Source organism: Protopterus annectens, chromosome 12.part0, assembly GCF_019279795.1.
Source record: "Protopterus annectens isolate FY-2018-M chromosome 12.part0, PAN1.0, whole genome shotgun sequence".
Lineage (NCBI taxonomy): Eukaryota > Metazoa > Chordata > Ceratodontiformes > Protopteridae > Protopterus > Protopterus annectens.
Genome location: NC_056746.1, coordinates 388,114,642 through 388,133,173, shown reverse-complemented (window position 1 = coordinate 388,133,173; position 18,532 = coordinate 388,114,642).

Here is an 18,532-nt window from a genome sequence, read left to right as displayed (position 1 = left end):
CAATACATATTGAGAGGTGCAAGCATGTGAATAAGCAAGGATCAGCTATCCACTGTGTATGTCAGACATGTATGCACCCTAAGTCACAAAGGCATGTGCAAAGGGCAGGGCACAGTCATCATCATTTGCACAGGTTGGTGGTGGTGGTAGTTGGGCAAGACTGGCACCAAAGAAGTGAGTGTGAGTGAGTAAGAAACACACATATCTATCAGAGTATACAGTGTTCAGGGCAAGTAAAAACAGATGTATAGCACTCAGCTGTACTGTTTAGATAGTCTGCATGTGTGTATGTGAGGTGGTTTGGGCAAGTGAATTTTTTTTTTCAATGTGTGCATGTCTGTATGAACACAAGCAAGCACTGTGCTAGCACTACATCCTGGCATTTCATACAGGTTTGAGCCAGGCATGATAGAGTAGTGAGTTCAGCATCATCTTCCTCAACCACAAAGAACACCTCTCCCAGAGGTTTCACTGCTACTTCTACATCAGTGGCTAGATGTCAGCGATACCTACTGAATGAGCTATCCTCATGACTACATCCAGGTTCAAGAACCCATAGTAAAGGATTCATCTGCTGTGGTGGTGTACTTGGAACTTTTTTACAGTTTACATATTGAATAAGTTTTTCAGCTTGTTATCTGCTGGTTTCATCTCCTTATTGGCATTGCCTCCGTCTCACTTTCTTGTGACAGAGTTGACCCATAGTCTACTACATCTGGGTATAGACACCACAATCACTGTCATAGTGAATGTAGTGTAACTATGGGAGTGGGATCTCACATTGTCACTTCTCCTAACATCAGAAGAAGTGGCAGCTCTCTGGCCATTTGGATGCCCACCCTTCCCAACTGATGTTCCATCACAGACACTGTCCTATTCAGTGAGTTGTTCATCCTGTGCAATGAGTTGCACACAGTGATTCAGGGTTTCATTCATATCAGAAGGCATGCCAGTTACTAATTGCATTATCTCTTTGAGGCCTTGGTGAAATGTGCCTGTGCCTCTAGTATGGTCCTACACATATGTCTGCACATCATCATCTGGAGGATGGTGGACAGCAGGCCTCCTCTGAACACCCCTGCCAACCTTTCTGTGTGGCACCATGCCCTCATGATGACTACAAGAAGAAGCAACCAGATCTGCAACTGAAGTAACCGCACTACCCTGATAGATAGTGTCACCATCAACCTGTCCGATATCAGAGGTCTCTGTGCCATGGATATACATAAGCACACTGAGTGTGTCTGAAATATGGGGTGGGGATGTGGGAGCCACAACCTCACTGTCTGTTTGACCCTCTGCACCCCCAGACTGTGCCTCTTCATTGCTGCTATCATCATCAGAAGCTACTGATACTGTGTTATCAGATGGTAGAGTTCCATAGTGCCATGCTCAGGATCAACTATCATAACAAGCAATGAACACAACAAACAGAAAAATAGAGAGAAAAAATTGATCACATATTTTTTTTATAAGTAAGGCATGATAAAATCTAACGGATGATAAAGCAGCACAAATTTTAATCTCATGTAGACCTGAATTGACCTTATGGACAGCAATACAATTAACCTGTGCAGGTGGGCTGGTGCCTGCAATCTAGATGTGCCTGTATGCGAGAAAGGGAAAGGAAAGAAGGTTGATAAGCATAACAATGAAAATGAAGCAAGAATAAGAGAATGATCCCCTTTCGAAGTACAAGTGAGCAATTAGATTCCCCTCCCACAAAAAACACTGTCCTCTAGTTCTACATAATTGGGTCATCTGACTCACAGTTATTGCTGGCTCTATATTTGTCAGACATCTAAGATATATGCATAGAAAGATATAACAATGATACTTGCATTTTGCATACCTGGAAGGTCTGCTTGTAAAACTCTGGGTCTGTCATCAACATCTGCACCAACATCAAGGACTCTGTGAAAACCTTCTGCTGAGCTATCTGGATTTTTGACAGTGGACAGGAACTCCTCTACTACAGTTAGTAGTTGTTCAGTAGCAGGACCTTCCCCCATAGCCACCTGTTCCCAGGCAATTGCAGCTGCCTTACGGTAGGCAGAGGTTGTCATATCACTTGCCCAGTGCTGTATCTGGGAGTAGGTTCTTCCATGCCCTCCAACAACATTAATGTCATCCACCACCTACTGCCATATTCTGTCTTAGAAATATTGATCACCTCTACTTCTCCCTAGCAGCAAAGCTCCATGGCAATGTAAGGCCTGGATAATTACCATACCTCATTTTCTGTATCAGTGTATGGTGGCTTGCAAGGTGCTGATTTCTTCTTGGGTGCCATATCCCTGTATGAAACAAAACAGATGTACAGTACATAATTACATATATAATACATAAACAAGATAGCTGTGAACTCAGTTATGTGTAAATGTATACATCCATCATGTGAATAACAATTTAAAGGTTAATGTTATGTATGATTACACACAAGTTTGGACAGCAGCCTCCCCCAAAAATATATTTCTAAACCAAATAGCAACAATGTATAACAGTTCCATAATGCAGATAACACAGGTTTAACTGTATAATACACTGCAGCATTAGAAATGTCAGACACCTATTATAAGCCCCATCTCCACTGCTGTGGAAGGCTTCCAGACAGAAATCCACAAACATACCAGATTTTTCTGTCTGCTAATACAGGTAAAAATGTCAGGCCTTTCTACAAGATTATAATGCATTTGTCTGCAATAACTGTGCAAACAACAATCAAATGCAATCAAAAAATATAGGTCATGTAGCATTCTGTAGCATACTTGTTGTAATGCAGACATGGCCATGGCAAAAGAAAGGGGTAAAGAAAAAACATTAAAGATAAAAAAATACTTTTGAATGGCAAGGATAATTCATCTTTTAATGTTACACTAAAACATTATGCAATAAATACCAACCTACCTTGTCAATACAGCAGTGTAGAAACTACATGATTCTCCAAAAGTTGTATTAATTCAGCAGTATTAAGTTCCCAGGATAAAAACAGTCTCCCCATTTCAATAAAAAGACATTAGCTACAAGATTTATTTAGCAGAGAGTCAGCCCTGTGAATACTGTGAGTATGTAAATGGAGTATTAAATCATTAGTATTCCTGAATACCACAATCTGCCCAAAGTTTAGGGACTGTAAATATGGTATAATGACCTACATGATTATGAGCACACAACCTAGCAATGCAAGGACAAGCATTGAGAAGTGTTCCCTACTAATGGCTAGCACCTGTTGTCTAGGATTACTCTAAATGGAGGAACAATCAGGGTTTCACAGTCTCCCCTCTTTAATGTATACCTACTGAGGTTGTGTCAGGGAGAAGAGACTCAACAAAAACTCTGAAAGCACATTGACTTTTTAGGAGAGCAACATTCCTAACATTCAGATGCTAGCTTTGATGACCACAGTTACTGCTCCTTAGTAAGAAATGTTGTTCATATTCAAGGGAGCACTTTAAACATTGATACAGATAACATATGAAATAAACTACAGATAAAATTTCTCTTAAGAAACAATAAATAAGGGAATAAGGCACCATTGTTCTTTGTTATATCATACCTGTGAGATTTTTTTATTTCATGACTCGTAAATATGTTTCCATTGTATATGGATGTGGCAAAGGTATACAATAGTAAATTATAATAATTATTTATGTATTGCCAAACAAAGTTTATTGAAAAAATACTGTACTGTGACATGCCGTGTATCTAATTATGTCTTTTTGTCCCCACCCTTTCACTTTCTTTTTTTTATTGTGGAGGTTATCATTTATCAACAATCTTCTGTTTCATACCTTGCTGCTGAAAAATAAATGACCAACAGCACAGAGAGGTACACTGATCACTGTGGTTCAGCCCACCATAACTCCAGAGATGGCAGTACAGACACCAAGCACTTTGGGTTCATAACCTATCAGTGTTACCTCCACAACACCTGCACTACCTCCTCTACCTCCTCCACCTGTGTCATTGAGCTCTGCACCAATTGCTGGTGCTGTGATACCATCTGGGAGCAGTAGTAGTGGAGGTATCAGTTTTGTCATCTGGTAGGAGCTGAAAGGGATGATGAAGGATATCATGGAGAGGGCCCTCTGTGCACATATCAGCAGGGTTGAAAAGTTCAAGAGTTGGATTGCAAAGATGATCCCGTGTCAGACACTGACCAAGGGAGCTGCTGCAGGAGACAATAATGACAGCTTTTAGGGTGAAGACTAGATTTTCACTGTTCTCAAGCTAGACATTGCTGTGCCACTGATTTCCCTTACCTATACCCAATCATAATGTCCCACAGCCTTTTTTCTCCATCACCATTCATGTTGTCTTGTATGTGCTGTATGTCTGCACATGCTTCCTAACCTATCCTACCTACCAGACTCTCTCATTCCTAAGCACTTTTCCAAACATTCCTCTCTCTCCTAAAAATAAGAAGAAATTGGCACGTGTTCCACAAAAAAATATCCCCACATACATAGCTCTCCACTTTACCTATGTGTCATCCTGATACACCTAATTTGAACCAACTGGCCATACAACATTATTCTGTTGTCACCCATCACTGATGAGGTGACTCTAAAAAGTTTTGAAATTGTTTGTACAATTGTATATTTATGTTGCAAAGAAGTGGATAGCTATGATATTTTCCCATGATCCTCCTGCAAATTCCTGCATTCTTTCCCCAGTGTCCCACATTCTGCTTGCCAACTCCATCTTCACCCCTGTCCTATCCATTCCTTTTTCACATGTTTAATCTGGTAAAAAAATAGATTCATACACAACACACATGGCCAGAAATGGTCTATGGAAAAGCCTTCACTTTATATCTTCAGCATTTGTGCAGAGGTTGGCACAGAGCAGCAATTGTTACTTTCACACAGATATGCTTAAACCCATTGTGTTGTAAGAATACAGTGTAAAGGCAGACTAAAGTTGGTACTGTAATAAAGTTAATGGAACAGTTCTTAGGCTGCTGGATGCAATAGATTAGGAGTTCCTTTGTGGAATGTTGAATTAATTACTCTGTTTGTGGACTGATGTTTTTGTATAGTGCCATTGGTTTCATTACAGCTGTAGGTCAATTTATTAATTCATGACATTTCATATTCCTATTATTTATTTAACTGGAAATGTTCCTATTTATCACCATATACATTTCATTAACATACCATTTGAATAGTGCAGGAAGACATCATTTGCAAAAACATTGCAGCTCCAACATGACATCTTTATCCTGCTTATTGTTTCATGTTTATTGCACTTCCCTACCCTTTTTATCCCTATAGCACGCACTTTGTTGTACAGAGCATGACAAATTAATGATGACTTAATAAGTAAGAGTAACACACCATACAAATATTCCTACATGTCCCAAAAAAATTGTTGCTATTCCTCTCTGCATTTGTATCTATATCTCTTTGTTCACCCCTTCTGCTTCAGTAAGTTGTCCCTGTGCTTCAATTGTGTTATTTAAATATTATGAAGTAATAATTCCTTTGTGGAGTGTTGAGCTAATGCTTATATGTATAGATAGATTTTTCCTAATTTCAAGGGTTCTAATCCAGCCATTTACAAAGTGTTATTGATTGTTTTGGTACACTATCTTATGTGTACCTGTTGGCTACATATTGATATGAGCTACAATTATCCTTCTTCTGTTATAATCTGCTTTCTCCCTGCCTTCATATCACCCTGTCAATGTATCTTCTCCCTTCTGTATCATTATTCTGCCACCTTTGCATTTGCACAATGTCTAGCACTAGGTAACAAATGCAAATAGTGCTAACTGCAAGTACACATCTTATGGAAAAATCTTTTAATTTTATAGCCCTCAGCCACAATACTCTTTTGTACTTTGTGCCACTGTGCTTAGCTATGTTTATTCAGTCTAATTTACATTTCAACAAGCTGAAGAGTTTCTATGTACAGATTACAGTGACCAACATAGTAATGAAGATGAATACATACATTCACATTTACTGAAATCTACTGTCAAATGTTAAATATCTGAAGTATGACTTCCTATGTGGTGTGCTTAGATAATAAACAGTTACAAATGTTTTTCATGGAATGCTCTAAAGATGGAAACCCAGATGACTGACAAAATGTTTCAGAATATTTTTTCTAACTCCTGTAGGAACAAAGGATGGATATACATTTCTTAACACATTATTATAATGTTGCTATATTAGTTTGCTTGCTCCCTATTGTCAAGCCTGTCTTTTACTGATCTTTTACAAATGTCAGCAGAGAGCAACATAAAGTATTGCTAATGCCCACTCTTACTTCAGTATTTCAAGATATGATTATGTATGCACTAATACTTTGCCAACAGCAGTGCAATTTAGCTTGGCAGCACTGTGCTCAAACAGCAAAATAAAAAAAAAGAAAATCAAATAATTATTGTTTTAGGTTGCATAATATTTGTAGATCTGTATTACTTTTGACAAGAGGCGATCTTGATTTCAAAATGATGTTGCCTCAATTAATTCACTTGGTTAATGTATTTCTGCTCCACAGTGTTTATACTTCTAACTGTCTCACAAATTTGCTTAACCTATTCTCACACAATCCATCACTGTTGTTCTGCAGTACACTATCCTTTGCATGACTTACATGTTTGTTTTGGCAATGCACATTTAGTGAGACAATACAAGTGTGCAATCATCCCAACTTGAAGTTGCAGGAAAGTTTGATTGATAATCCACTGATGTACAACAGAAAATGTCTATGGCACCTCATAATATGAAACATGTCAATGGCCCTCACAGTAATGTAATGCACGTGAAGGACAATATCTAAATTTTAGTAGAGATGTATCTAATTACATGTGGCAAGCAAAGTGATGTTACATTATCCTGTGCACATATATGCATTTATTGCACAACCTCCAAAACCAAACACAAGCAGGTTTCCGGAACTGGTAGAAACAAAATTCAATAACAGAAGAACAACTAGCTAGCTAGCCAATCATAGGAACTCTAATAACACTTTTATTTAATCAAAATACAAAGTCAAAGTTAAGCTCTTTTGTCTACTTACAAAGACATCATCAGAACTGTGACATTCAACTAAAACTTATTCCTTTTCAACTACATGAACTAAGATACACCCCCACAGCACTCAATCAAAAAGGATGACATCACCACTGGTTTCTTAAAGGACACACACAACATTTTTCTGGAATGAAATCCCCAGTAAAAAATACATAAGTACAGAGGACTATTATCACACCATACAAGCTTGTTTTCTGATAAACTCTGAACATATACTTCAGTGTCTGGCTAAAGCTCTCTTCATGTCTTTATGTTTTATACTGTATAAGTGTTGGTAGATACACTTGTTCAAGGCATGTTTAGTTTTGCCTTCATAAAATGCCATATATGAGGTACATGTAGCCAAATAAAATTGTTGGTAAGCACTAAGTGCTTCCATTCCAATGACAGGAACATCATCAGAGTAAAGCACATGACAAAAAGTTAACATTTGAATACAAAATCCCACCAATCAAAAGCAACAAATCATGCATATGTAATTAGTTAATACAGCTAATTCCTCACCAAGAAGTCCAATTAAAGTCATATGCAAAAAAATGAATGTATGTTAAGTATATATCCTTAAAAACCATGACTTCAGAGAAATGCAAGCCAAGTAAAAATCACGTACATCTGCATAAGTGTTATAAAATAGTGTATCAAAAATCACTTGGTGGTGAAGTAAATAAATATTCAAAAAAAAAAAAAAACTTTTTTCCTTGAAACACTCATTATGTTGACGTAATCATCCCTGCATTGAATCACAACTGCCATGCAAGTTCCTTAAATTCCAAGATATTATCCACATCTTCACCTTTCTCAAGGTAATGTTCCCTATCAATAACAAAAAATAAAACTTCTTAAAATTCTCACATGCCAAACTATGCTTAAATATAGCATTAGTAAAGTTGTGTTTTTAATATCATAAACATGCTCTTTAATCTGGTCATTATTTTTTCAGTTTGTTACACCAATATAAAATGATGAACAAACAGTGTAAATTGTTAGGTACACTACCCTGGTGGTATCACATTTACATCTACCTGGGCAGGTCAATATCCTTTTTTAACCATCAACCAAAACCTAGGGTCCATTGTGAGTAACATGGCAAAATTTGCAACACCCACCTACCTTCATGTAATTGGCTTTACTGATCATATTACCACCCAAAGGGCCCATTTCCTAAAGGTGTTTTAATCTAGGACCTTTACTAAAAAACAGTTCTTGGATGGGTACCAAATATTTTTTCAACTCTGCTGTGAAAATAGAATTGCAGGTATGCTCAGTGATGTCAGTATATTTACACACGTGGTGATGGTAGAGATAAAGCAGAGACAAAGCCAAATCACCATTAGTGGAATAAGTCACAGAGATCAAATGGGTAAAACTCCCACCTCCTTGTCGACAAATCAAAGTATGGAATCTGTCCCTAATTCTGTTCACCTCCAACTCATCCTCATTAAGAAAAAAGTCAGGATAACTCTTTTCCTGGAACAAAGTAACCAAAAATTCCAAATCTCTATCAAAGTGGGTACAGTCACTAATGATCCTAGATATCCAGACCATTTGCTCCTTCACAATACCTTTTTTTCTGATAGAATGGGTGCCAGCTGTTGAAATGTAAGCAAAAATTAGAGAGTCTTCCTTCTAAAGAGTTGAAGTAAAGTAGCTAGAAATAGCATCCTTCCACAATGTGACATCCAAGTAGTTGATGTTTATTGCATCCACATGATAAGTAAAACATAAAACATCTGATATTCCCTCTCCCAATTGTTGCGTTGCCCCTCTCCATAAAATAAGAACATCATCCAAAACCCTAAAATAGGCATGGGTGAATGGATAAAAACAGGAAGATAAGTTGTAATCTTCCTCAAAACAAACCAAAAAGGCATTAGCATAAAGATGTGCGCAAACAGCCCCCATGATGAAACCAGAAATCTGGTAGGAAAATTCACCCTCACAGTAAACATAATTGTTGTTTAAAACAATTTCCAAGAAGGTTTCAGTCATTTTAATATCATTAGTAGAAAGAACATCAAAGGATGCCAAAATTCTTGAAAAACTGTTTAACCCTTTGTCATGTAGAATAACAGTAAATAAATTGACAACATCTATAGTTATAAGAACAATGTTGTCTAAAAAAGGGTAACTGCTAACTTCTCAAGTAGCTGCCAAGAATCATAAAGAATGTGAGCTCTATTACTCAATAGGAGTTTACATTTCCTATTGACAAAAATAATCAAAGGTTCTGTCTTGGAGCCATTTCTGGAAACAATAGGTCTGAATGGGGGGGGGGGGGGGGTTCAACACAACTTTTATGAATCTTAGGGATTCCAAAAATTGATGGAATAATTGGTATGGAAACAGTAACAAAATGCAATACATCAACACCCAAAGTATATTGATATACCAAATCCATTAGTGTCAAAGCAATCTTGCTACAAGTGATGTTAATCTCAGATTTAAATACTGTTCTGTAAGTAAAATCATCAGATAGTAGATCTAACATGTTCAAAAAATAATCAGCACTGTCCATAATTCTCTCTTAACCTGAGTGAAAATATCAGCAAATCAGTGTGAGGAAGAGTGAATGTATTTACACTGGTGTTCAAATGCTCTTTCAAATGTTGCTACCAATGGGTTAGAAGAATGTATAAAAATACACTACCTCTTGAATCTGGGCTCACCAATGTTAAATTATCAATCATTATAAAATACATTTAAATTCAAAGATCTAGTAAACAATTCCTGCTAAATTAAAACATTGGTAATGTCAGCCCTAAACTTGGGAGCAAAGTTAAACCCCTTCTCTAATAAAGAAAATGGCAATTAATCAAATGCAAACTAGACAAGTTAAAAATCTTAAAAGTATTAACTTGTGAAGAAATGTCCATCGTATCATCATTACAAACTGATACACAAATCACATTTCCCCTGCCTTTCCCTTTGCTTTTGCCTCGACTACTTGTCCATTGATATCTGTCCTGATGCAAAAACATATCTACTACAGGCTGCTGGGCAACCATTCACTGGGCTAACCTTTTAGATTGCAGCCCATCAAGGTTGTCTAAAAAACACACAGTTTGTTCACCCTGTACAAATTCATTAGATTCATAATGTGTTAACATTATCATCACAATTACTGGGAATTCTAGAATCAGCAATTGTCTTCCTATAACGAGGCTTAGGGTAAGCATGACGATCCTTAAATTTCGTTAAATCCCTTTCCAAATGTTTGCACTTCTGCCCCCAATTCTGTCACATAGCAATATCAGTTTTGTTAAAGGCATTTTTATAGCAATCATCATGGGAACTAAACTGTCATTGGTGATAGAGGCATTCATTACCTTGATTTCATGGTCCAGAACAACAAACCTCCATTTGTTATCATTTATAATAAGCTCCAAATGTTTGCACCCACTCAAATCAAATAGGTCCAATGGCTCCTTATGAAGAAGGAAGTCAATTCTGAGTCTGTTGGGGAACTTCCAAAACACAAGCCTCGCAGAATATGTTTTCAACTTACACATTCAGACAAATAACTAAATAACTATTATCAAGCTACAGGCTCTGAAACTTATATAGTTTACATTTGAGGGTCTCTATCTGTGTCTTAAGAGACCAAAATGAATTCAAAGTGGAACAAAATTAAAATCCAAAGGTCGCAGCCAGGTGACTAAATTAAATTCACTCAAAGATTGACTAACGTTGTCAGTCTCAACATAGGTTTTTTGTGTGCCACAATGCACATATCTCACCACTCGTGGATTCAGTGCTTAAAGCAGAACTTGAAGCCAGAGTGCCTTCAAAAGATACAATCATGGGGGAAGTTTACTTAGCTATCTGATCAATAAAGTTAGATTTCCTGGTAGAGTACTTCCCTGCATTCTAAATAGTATGCTCTCCTGTGTGGACATGTCAGGTGGATCACAATGACAAAACAAAGAGCCAGATCAGCAATGAAGCTTAAAAAATAAAAAAGAACCACCTGGTGATTTTGATATACTATTTTATTATATTTTTGTAGAGTTACATGCTTTTTACGTGGCCTGCATTGCTCTGAAGTCATGTTTTTTATGTTTTTTAAGGACATATAGACACTTTACATATATTCATTTTTGTATATGATTTTAATTGGGCTTCTTGTTGAGGATTTAATTGTATTAACTAATTACATAGGCATACTGACAAAAGTGCACTCTATCCCCCTAAGAATCAGACTTCTGCTGTGGCACATGTGATTACTACAGTACTTTTTACATTGTGTAACTAGATAGGCAGGGGGTGTGATACTTAAAATGGGAAACTGGTGTGTGTGTGTGTGTGTGTGTGTGTGTGTGTGTGTGTGTGTGTGTGTGTGTGTGTGTGTGTGTGTGTGTGTGTGTGTTTGTGTAACTCCTGGTGCTGTATCTACTTCCCCTGAAAATAATGCATTTAAATGTGCACTCAATTTCTTTTTCCACTTTTTACTGAAACATCTTTGAAACATACTAATGGGGTCATCCTGATAAAAGTGTACTCTCTCCTTTTAAAAGTCATACTTCTCCTGCAGCACCTGTAATTAATGCAGTGCTTTTTACATTTTGTAACTAGAAAGGTAGGAGGTCGAGTGCTTAATATGGGGAAGTTGTGCATGTATGTGTGTGTATGTGTGTGTCAGGGATGGTTATAGTTAGGAGACCTTTTGCTTAATCAACTTCTACTCTGGATAAACATTTGAGACTGTTATATAACTCCAACATCATCTAATCCCACCTTTCACAACCACAATTTCTGTGCAACACAAAAGTGTAGCTAGGCACACTATTTGTCCTCTACTGAGAATGCCTTTCTATACATTAATTAAAGAAACCATGCTTTTTAGGCCATACTATGTCCACAACTGGCAAAATGAATGCTTCCAATAGGAATACCATAAATTGAAAAAATATATATTTCATGTTTTTAGAGGGAGAGTGATGCAAGTTTGTTAAGTTGGAGGGAGGAGATGTTTCCATTTTTCAAATGACAAGTGGTTTGTGAGGCAGCAATAAGAGCACACAATTACAACATTATATTCTCTGACTACACAGATGATGCAATGCACCGATGAGGTCATTCTTTCGAAAGTCAGCTGCTGTACTTTAAATGGTAGACTTCTCCTGTGGTGCTTGCATTTCTTACACTATTCTCTAGAATGTGTAAATAGATATGTAGTATGTTCAAACACAGCAGTACTTAACTTCTAAAAGTGTGCATGACTGCAAATGAAGTCAGGTTTGGTTTAAACACATTTGCAGTGGCAACCTTTACAACCCTAGATGGCTGTAAAAGTCATTTTATCAGATACATCTCCTTGGCAATACATTACTGATATCATCCCTTCATAAATGCTGTAAGCCTCACTTGTAATCAATATTCTCCTGGGTTGCTGACTACTGACAATGTGCTGTACAGATGGTGTTCACTTCTACCTATGAAAAGGCTTTACAGTGGCACACTGTTACAGTATCACATTCTAGCATCCTGAGGAAAATTACTTTCTGGCCACACAATAATTACATAATGTTACCATAATTGCAGTATCTCACAGCTGGAGTATGAATTCTTCTGTGCAGATGAGGGTTTTTTTTTAATTTATCTTACTGTATGGCATGCTGCCAGACCATTAGAACTGAGATTGGTCCTATGTTACAACACTTTCTTGTGTGCTGTGACTGTTGAATTGCTGTTATGTTACTGTTCCCTGTAAATCCATGTGAGCATGCCCAGTGTAACGATGTAGGAGATGTTTGCAAATCAGCAATGGAAAACTTGAAATCAAGACATGTCATTTGATATGTGTTGTCATTTGTCACTTATTTATGTTATATGCTATTAGAGTACCATTTAGCACCTATATGACTATACATGTGCTTGTCTATTACATATTCATAGGTGATAAACCCCTTTCATATGGATACTATTGATATTTCTTTGCAAAACCATGTCCATTTCTGATTTACCTGACATTACAGCTGTAAGGTCCATTTGTTTTGGGTATACTCGCTGAGGTGGAGAATGCAGCAGTGGAGTTAGCTAGCACACATAAATTCCCTGCATATGCATCTCATTCATCCCATAATGTATTTTCTGTCCTTGTTAACTGTTATCTCAACTCAGTATTTTATTAACGTGTTCATCATGTTTACACTCCCCTTTGTTACACTGCAGCTTTATATCCCTATCACATCCTTTGTTAGCATGTCTGCTTTTATTTATGTGCATAACTTGGCTATTGTCATCAACATTAACTATTATTACATCAGTATTGCAGGATTTACATCAGAAATGCGTTTTTGATACTTTGGCACATTTGCCTGTGGTATATGAGCACACTTCACCCATTTCTCCTTCCATATTAATTAATTATGCAATATAAAATGCTTATTATTTGTGCACAGTTCATCATTTTCTTTTTTCCTCCTTCAGTATTCTTCCATAGTACTGCCATTAAGATTTCTGAGGTATAGAATGTGCTCGTATCTGAGCTTTACCTAAAGGCAAGCCATTTTGTTTCGATTCTGTGCTTGTGCTTGCAATCACCTTTCCATGGCCACAAACATTATTACTGACCACGATAAGGTGCTTGTAAATATGAAGCATGAGGAACAGCATTCATATTCGATTAGTCATCATCAAGAACCAACAACCAAAACAAGGAGGCAATACACACGCACAAAACCACTGGTAACCACAAAGAAAAGTTAGTAGTGAGAAACACCATCAAAGAACTCTCCAATATCAAAGAAAATGGACTCCAAAGACCAAATAACCAATGAACCAGCTAAAGGCTCATTGTGCTAAGACACTTAGATCACATAGGCTTAGTGTGGCACCTACACAATTGTTAATGAATCTCAGTGACTGTTTTGCTAACAATAATTTAAGGAACTACTCAGGAAAGTATTATGTCCTTATAGTCTAATGACAAATACTAAATTTAAATTTCAAAAAAATCTTTTCAACAGTAATAACACTCTTGCTTTTTACTTTTTACTTTTCCTTCTACAGATCCACAAATGATATACATGTATATCTGTGTAGGTAGAATGTGTGTGTATATGTGTGTGTGTGTGTGTGTGTGTGTGTGTGTGTGTGTGTGTGTGTGTGTGTGTGTGTGTGTGTGTGCATGGCGTGTGTGCGTGTGTGTATGTGTGTGTGTGTGTGTGTGTGTGTGTGTGTGTGTGTGTGTGTGTGTGTGTGTGTGTGTGTGTGTGTGTGTGTGTGTGTGTGTATTTATGTGTGTGTGAGTATATATATCATCATTTGTGAAGAGGGGCTTCAGTTACTCTACTACAATACTACATTCCATTTTCTATGAGTTATAAAACATTCACTTTTGTATATAATCTGAAGGAGTTATATATTTAGACATTTGGGAGAAGCACATTTTCTATCCTATTTTTCAAAACATAGAACTATGGGCCTATTTCATTATCTCAAGTTTTGGTAAATTGAAATTCATTTATCCTCACACAATTGACAAACAAAATGCACTGTAAATAACTGCAGTACCAGAAATTCAGACTTTAAGACAGCATTAAATAAATTCCCTGAAAAAAAAAAACTTTAGCAGGGGATTAGCCCTACTTGCAGTTTCCACATCTCCATAATGTCTATCATCCCACCTCATGGTCTGCTCCCTTTACCTTCACTGCAGTTGAGGTTATTTTAGTTTATGGTGTAATCTTGTCATTTTTTTCATCCCACAGAGTGCATCCTACCACTCATCTCAGGCATTTCATCTCTATCATCTCTAGCTTCCTCAAGTGCTTTGCCTTCACTGTTGAGATATCTGTACCATACATAAGTACTAGTCACACCACTGCTTTTGACAACTTTCTGTCACACCCTGCCCCCTGACAGTCTGTGCCACTTGGCTGCAGCACCTCTGAGTCTAGCTTTGAGCTCCTCATTCAGACTTCCCTTCTCCTCAAAAGCACCTACTAGATACTTTAAGCTATTAACCTGTCCCACTATTTTCAACTTCTCTTCAGATTTTCAGCTTTTAATTTCCCCCATTTTCTGCCATGACAACTGTCTTGGCTGTACTCAGTTTTATCCCACGTGCCTTCAGTTTTGCATTCCATTCCCCTGTCATTTGGTGAAGTTCCTGTTTGGAATCTGCCTGCAGTGTTGCACCATTTGCTTTGCAGCTTTGTGCATCTATCCCATTCAGACTGGTTGCTAATGTAATCCATCGCCAGTATGAACAGCAGTGGGCTCTTAACTGAACCCTGATGTGCACTAACTCCCACAAGGAGTCCCTATGTGATTCCAAACACTATCTATATTTATGTCATTGGGTCCTTGTAAATATCCTGCACTAATTCTACCAATACTTTTTGGGACATAGAAATATCGCAGGACTACCAAAACTGTTTTCTTGAGACTTTGTCATATGCCTTCTTTTTTGTCTAGGAATACCCTCTTGGACTCTTTCCTCATCTCCAGTTTCTTTTCCACTGTCTGTTTCATTGCAAACATTAACTCAGTTATACTGCATCCTGAGTTGATTCTGAACTTTATATTAACATCTTATTTTCCCACTACTCTTTGTATTCATTTATCAGTCACCCTGTCTAGCACTTTCATTCAGATACCTTTGCACTATCATCAGGTGTGAATGTCCCTTTGTTTTTGTACACTTGTATAAGAATGCTTATTCTCCAGTCATCTAGGATATGCCCTTCTCTTCATACTGCTGTGAATAGCCTCAGGATCCATTTCTCCTCTAACTCATCCAACAGTTTGATCATCTGAGCCTGCTACTTTCCCTGCATTTTTTTTCCTTAGTGCTACTTTTACTTCTTCGAAGGTGGGTTCTTCTTTTTTGATTGCAAGCTGTGCATAGATCAGTATAGCATATGTGAGGTTTTCTTAATTTAGAAGCTGTGCAAATGGTGTCTGACGGCTGTCGTCTTTATGTTTCTGTCTCTGCCTTACAACTTGATAGAATTTCTTTGTGCCATTTTCTGAGTCATTTTTCAGAAGCTGCTAGAGTGCCTCTGGTGCTTTGTTCATAGGTTCATAGGTTCATACTAGGCTATCTGCCCTAGGGCATTTATAAGCATAGCCAGAGTGTGTTTGGCTTTCGCCACCCATTTTAAATTAATTTTGCTATGCCCTTTTTCAAGGTTAGTATACTGCGCCTCTGTCTAACAGTGACACAGAAGTGATACCCGGGGTAAACCTACGATCTCCCATCCACTCATCAAGATTCCTCTTGAAGAGAGTCAATGAGGGACTCTGCCTAACCTGGACTGGGATTTTATTCCAGAGTGAAGGGAGCCTCTGGGTTATGAATCTGTCCCTCCAGCATGTCCTGTTTATTTCAGTGCTGAGGTTCAAGTCTCTCGAGCATGTAGCTCGATGGGATTTCGATTTTCTGAGGTGCAGCATGTCCATTAATTCCGGGTTGGACATGGCTTTATATGTCAGGCACAGATCGCCTCTGAGCAGGTGGTATGCTACTGAGTAGAGCTGGAGTTTCTTTAACCGGGCAGCATATGGCATCTGTTTGAGCCCTATGATCCTCTTGGTGAGGTACTTTTGGGGTTTTTCCAGTTGCTGCAGGTGTCTGGTAAGGTACATCCCAAAAGGGGCATTGTACTCAATTATGGGCCTGATGAGGGATAAGTAAAGAGGCACGATGACCTCCCCTGATCTAGATGTGAATCCCTTCATGATTAGGTGGGCTATATAAAATGTTTTTCTAACCACTTTGGCCACGTGGTTGTCAAATGAGAGATTGCTATCAACTTGGGTCCCCAGGTCCCTAATTACTTCTTCTGTACTTAATGGATTATCATCTGTGTGGTAATTTGTGGGCACTTTGTTTTTGCCACAGGGGATGACTATACACTTTTTGGCATTTAGCTTGAGGCCATGGCTCTGGCACCAGTTGTCTGTTTCTATGAGGCCCTTTTGGAGGATGCCTGTGTTGGCTGGAGAGTCGATTATGGCACCCAGTTTGCAGTCATCTGCGAACTTAGTCAGCCACAGTCCTTCCGTGTTGGCCTGTACCTCCGAGAAATATATACCAAACAAGAGAGGTCCCAGGACTGAGCCTTGGGGGACGCCACTTGTAACTGGTTTGGAGTCTGACATGGCTCCAGCAATTCTAACCATGTGCGTTCTGTCCTTGAGCCAGTTTGCAACCCATCTAGTGACATAGGGGTTTATATTTAAGCTGGTGAGCTTATCTATAATGCCCGAGTGGGGTATTGTATCGAAGGCTTTTGCGAGGTCCAGGTAGGCTGTGTGGACCACCTTCCCCTCGTCAATGGCCTTGGTGACTGTTTCAAAGAAATCAACCAGGTTTAAGAGGCAGGATCTGCCCTTAACAAAGCCAAACTGGGTAGGATCCAGTGTCTGTAGGTCCCCAATATCTTTATTTATGAGGTTCATGATGATCCTTTCCATAGCTTTGCAGACCAAGCTAGTCAGAATTATGGGGTGATAGTTTCCAGGATCCGTTGAGGCACCACCTTTGTGGAGAGGGACCACTGTTGCTGTACGCCACTCTTTGGGTACATATCCTGTAGTAAGACTGAGATTGAACAGTAGTTTTATGTTTGGGTTTAGCTCTTCTTGGAGTTCATGTAGGATGCAGCCCGGCACACCGTCTGGTCCCATTGATGCTGTGTTTTGTGCTTTGGAGAGGGCGGCTCTTACCTGAGCATCTGAGATGTCAGAGGGGCAGCACTCTGCTGGGATAAATATTTGCCCTTTTGGTGGGGAGAGGGCGGAGAAGTTTACGCTGAACCTGTCAGCTAGGATGTTGGCAATGTCTGTGGGTTCGGTGTATTTTTTGTCATTTTGGACTAATTCTGAGCATATCTGGGAATTCCCACCCAGGTTCCTAACATAACTAAAGAAAGCCTTGTGATTATCCTTAGTGTCCTGTGCAATTTTTTTCTCGAAGCTGACCTTAGACGATTTTATGAGTGCCCGTAGATTTTTGCTAATACTGATCAGAGATGCCTTCCCCTTTTGGGATTTTGCTCTATCATGTAGTAGCTTCCTCCTTCTATTGTATAGTTTGTTTATGGCTGGGGTCCACCAGACAGGATGTCTGCCTTTGGAGAATTGGGTCTTGGTTTTATTTGGGATTGCATGATTCATGCATTCCTGAAGGTGTTCATAGAATGCGTTTATAAAGGATTCTGCCGTCTGGGCCATATTTTTCCCAGGCCCAAGGGCTTTGAAGGATTCCACCTCAGTTTTGAGGAGTGTGAAATTTGCTTTAGAGAAGTTTTTCACTGTGGTTTTCAGGGCAGGGGGTGGAGTCGGGATGTGACTATCCAGTGAGATTAGTTTATGGTCTGATCTTACCAGTGAGGGATACACTTCTGGTCTGGAGCAGAGAGTCCCCATGTTGGTGATGGTCAGGTCTAGTATGTTTTCCCCTCTTGTGGGAGTGGTAACAAGTTGTTCCATAGCATTTGCGTTTATAAATTCTAGGAACCTTTGGGCTAGGGTGT